Source organism: Alligator sinensis, unplaced genomic scaffold, assembly GCF_000455745.1.
Source record: "Alligator sinensis unplaced genomic scaffold, ASM45574v1 scaffold50_1, whole genome shotgun sequence".
NCBI classification, from domain to species: Eukaryota; Metazoa; Chordata; order Crocodylia; family Alligatoridae; genus Alligator; species Alligator sinensis.
Genome location: NW_005842059.1, coordinates 1,699,531 through 1,704,004, shown reverse-complemented (window position 1 = coordinate 1,704,004; position 4,474 = coordinate 1,699,531). Strand labels below are relative to the sequence as shown.

The following is a 4,474-nucleotide window of genomic DNA, read 5'->3' as shown; positions in this document are numbered from 1 at the left end:
ACTTGGGATGCCATCCTCAGCTCCATGGTAGCTTTGGACTTTCTAACTGCCTCCCTACACCTGCAAGCTGAGGAGGCATACTCCTCTTTAGTAATTTCTCTCTCTTTCTACTGCTTATATGCCCCCTTTTTGCCCTATGGATGCTCTGGATTTCTCTGGTTAGCCAAGGAAGCCTCTTGGCCGCTTTCCCCCTTTTCCTCCGCATCGGGATCGTTTCCCTCTTAGATTCATAGATGTTAGGGTCGGAAGGGACCTCAATAGATCATTGAGTCCGACCCCCTGCATAAGCAGGAAAGAGGGCTGGGTCTAGGTGAGCCCAGCTAGATACTCGTCTAACCTCCTCTTGAAGACCCCCAGGGTAGGGGGGGAGAGCACCACCTCCCTTGGGAGCCCGTTCCAGACCTTGGCCACTCGAACTGTGAAGAAGTTCTTCCTAATGTCCAATCTAAATCTGCTCTCTGCTAGCTTGTGGCCATTATTTCTTGTAACCCCCGGGGGCGCCTTGGTGAATAAATACTCACCAATTCCCTTCTGTGCCCCCGTGATGAACTTATAGGCAGCCACAAGGTCGCCTCTCAACCTTCTCTTGCGGAGGCTGAAGAGGTCCAGTTTCTCTAGTCTCTCCTCGTAGGGCTTGGTCTGCAAGCCCTTAACCATACTAGTGGCCCTTCTCTGGACTCTCTCCAGGTTATCCACATCCCTCTTGAATTGGGGCGCCCAGAATTGCACACAGTACTCCAACTGCGGTTTGACCAGTGCCCGATAGAGGGGAAGTATCACCTCCTTGGACCTATTCGTCATGCATCTGCTGATGCACGATAAAGTGCCATTGGCTTTTCTGATGGCTTCGTTACACTGCCGACTCATGTTCATCTTGGAGTCCACTAGGACTCCAAGATCCCTTTCCACTTCCGTGTCACCCAGCAGGTCATTTCCTAGGCTGTAGGTGTGCTGGACATTTTTCCTCCCTAGGTGCAGCACTTTGCATTTCTCCTTGTTGAACTGCATTCTGTTGTTTTCTGCCCACTTGTCCAACCTGTCCAGGTCTGCTTGCAGCTGTTCCCTGCCCTCCGGCGTGTCCACTTCTCCCCATAGCTTTGTGTCATCTGCAAACTTGGACAGAGTACATTTCACTCCCTCGTCCAAGTCGCTGATGAAGACATTAAAGAGTATCGGTCCAAGGACTGAGCCCTGCGGGACCCCACTGCCCACACCCTTCCAGGTCGAAACCGACCCATCCACCACCACTCTCTGGGTGCGACCCTCCACCCAATTCGCCACCCACCGGACTGTGTACTCATCCAAGTCACAGCCTCTTAACTTGTTCACCAGTATGGGGCGGGATACCGTATTGAAGGCCTTCCTGAAGTCTAAGTATACGACATCCACCCCTCCTCCTGTGTCCAGGCGTTTCGTAACCTGGTCATAAAAAGAGACTAGATTGGTCAGGCACGATCTGCCTGCCACGAACCCGTGCTGGTTTCCCCTCAGCATAATTTGTCCTGCCGGGCTCTCGCATATGTGAGCCTTGATAATTTTTTCAAAGACTCTTATATGTTCCCTACAGGTATATGAGCTCCTGTAGTTTCCTGTCCATTATTATGGTCCAGTACATATGGCCTGAGAAGTCCTGAGGAAACCCTGGCGCTGGTCTCTAGCCTCTGTCTATCCCCCCCAGGAGCATGGCTGGTCCAGCGCTCACTGCCAGTCCTGGGCATACGAGCACTGCCTTGCCCTGCTCACCCCCGCACACAGGACGGGATCTCTGTCCCACACTTGCTGAGCGTGCATGTCTGTGGGATCCTGTTGGTGCCCACAGCACCCACATCCCACCCCTGGGCTGGACTGATCAGACCGTAACTCTGATCTTGCAGAGGGATGCCTCTGGCTTTGCTGCGGTGCTTAGCAAGATGTCATCCTCCCATTATACGTGCAATAAAAAAGAAGAGGCTTTCACTAAACACAGAAAAATCCTGGGGAGTTCACGCAGGGAAGAGGGATTTGGGAAATGGCACTGGTGCGTTTCTGGGCTGGAGGCAGTGACCATGCTCTGTGTGTTTCTGCTCAGGCCGGTAGCCCCGTGGCATGGGCCCTGCCTGCCTGCCTCCGAGCTGAGGCTCATTCCCAGCCATGACCGTCCAGAAGAGCGATGAGATTTGGGCAGCAGCTTCAGCCTTTGTGAGCGCAGCAGCAGGGTGTCTGATGGCCTGTGTCCAGACAGCCAGGGGAGCAGCGTGCCCTCAGTGAAAGCTGTTTGCAGGAGATATGGGCTGGGCATGGGAGGGGAGAAGGAGGCGGAGGATTAGGGGCCTCAGCAGACAGATCCGAGCGCTCAGCATGTAGCGCTGCCTTTAAATTCGATAATGCTGGCTGTCTCGCCAAGAGTCATGCTGCACGCTGCTGGAGGGAGGGCAGGTAACTTCAGTCGTGCAAGGCAGCCATGGGCTTCGGTGCTAGCTGAGGTGGCTGCTGGCTGGACGCAGGCCACGTGACATGTATAATCAGGGAAATTGTCACTCGGGGAAGACGTGCAAAATGAGAGCAGGGAGCCTGGCATTCACTCGTGGGGCTGCGGGGAGAAAAGGGGCTCCATGTGCAGTGTACAGGCTCCATCCCTTGACGAGCTGAGCACCTGAATGGTCCTGATCCTTGTAGAAGCGCCGGGTGTTGGCACCCCACAGGGTCAGAGTATGAGCCACTGTCCGGTTCCTGCTTCCCCGCACGGTGCTTGGGTCCTGCAGGCTTCCAGCACAGGAAGCCAGGCAGCAGCAACCCCAGTTCCTGACCCCTGGCCTTTCTGCACCCCAGAAAGAGAGAGGAGTAGTGGGCTGGCTGATTCCTAGAAGGGCTCTGCTTCTCATATTGCAGGGGAACCTGGGATACATCTGAGTGCCACCCTCGAGAGAGAAGCAGGGGCTGGAATAGATGGGGAATGGGCAACTCATATGATTTGGCCTAGGGGAGGATGACCTTCAGGTTGGGCCTTGCTCACGCAGTGCAGACCTGTGAGGTCAGCCGGAGGCACTGTTAGCGCCGTGCAGCTGCAGTTCAACGCAGCTATCCTAGGGCTATCCAGGGTGGATCAGAGCAATGGTGTCTGCAGCATCACGGGGGAAGACACCCCCCGCCTGGCTTTTGTACCTGGGGACACAGCAAGGCAACTCTCCCTTCTCGAGGGCCCTTCAGGAAGCCCTGGAGCTTCAGGATGGGAGTCTGTACAGAACAACACATTCAAGGCCAAAGAGAGAGACTGAGGAGAGGTGTTGCCAAGACTGGATATCAGGAAAAACTTCTTCGCTGTGGATCTGACACCTAGAGAAGGCATAGACCCTCCATCACTGGAGGTGTTCAAGAAGAGGCTGCACGGGCATTCGTCAGGGATGATGTAGGAGTAGCTATACCAGTGCTCTGGGCTTTGCTGGTTGCCACGTGGGGCCAGGAAGGAATTGTTTTCCCCTCCTACTGCTACATGTTTTAGTGGGGTATTTTTTTTAAGCCTTCCTCAGATGCATTGGGTGCTGGCTGCAGCCCAGGCTGGGGATGGGGACTGGGCTGTGCCAATGCTCCTGCTGGGACCAAAGGCAGAGGTTCCTGGCTAGAGGATCTTACCCCTCTGCTCAGGATCAGACCGATGCCACATTTGGGATCAGGAAGGAATTTTACTCCGTGGTCAGATTGATACGGACTGGGAGGGTTTGTCTTCCTCTGTAGCAGGGGACGTGGCCTCTACCTGGCTTGTCTCGAATGCGTTGTAACACGTTGGCTGCCATGGTCCCCCGGCTTTACCTGCAGCTGGTCAAGATGATCTGTCTTGTGGTTGTGTCAGGGTTGACTGCGAAGCTTTGCTTCGAGCTCAGACAGTGGGTTTGTATGGGGTGGTTTGCAGTGGGCTGCTCCTGCCCCAGGCAGCGCGTTGGCCGAGATCACTCCTGGAGGTCCCGACTTCTCTGTGACTGTGTGCAGGGGAGGAGGAGTGAAGAGGGAAACTGAGGCACAAGGGAAGAACAAGGATGAGAAAAGGGAGTGGGGAAGGAAGGAGCAGAGGTGTTAGCTCTGGAACGAGGAGTGGACGGGAGCAGTGGGGCTGGTGGGTGGGATCACAGCCGTGCCTCTGTAGCTGCAGCCCGGAGGAAGCCAAGTAGACGCCCCCCAAGCAGGGGAGACCCAAGGGAGGCCTCATTATACAGCCAGTTGCAAGAACTGGGCAGCGGGGAGATCCCGCTCTGTGCGATACAGCGCTTCCATGCGCGGGTCCAGGCCTTGCCTTGCAGCTCAGGGGCTCTGGCTGGCTTGCACTGCAAGGCTCTTTTGCACTGACTCTCCAGGGCTGGTTTCAGCAGCGAAACCTCCACAGCCTGGAAGCATCCTGGGGACTGCCCCTCCAGGCAGGGGGACATGGCCCCAGGATGCATGCTCTAGGGGCTGCAAAGCTCTCACATCCCTTCCATCCCCTACCACCTCCCCTGCTGCCCGT

At 55.7% G+C, this 4,474-nt stretch overlaps 1 protein-coding gene across 1 annotated transcript in view; it reads left to right on the top strand.

The window, feature by feature from the left end:
- TRIM9 (tripartite motif containing 9) overlaps positions 1-4,474 on the top strand; it is a gene marked incomplete at its 5' end in the record, with an annotated part of 147,652 nt that overhangs the window by 65,612 nt on the left and 77,566 nt on the right. The gene's annotated exons all lie outside the window — the stretch shown is intronic.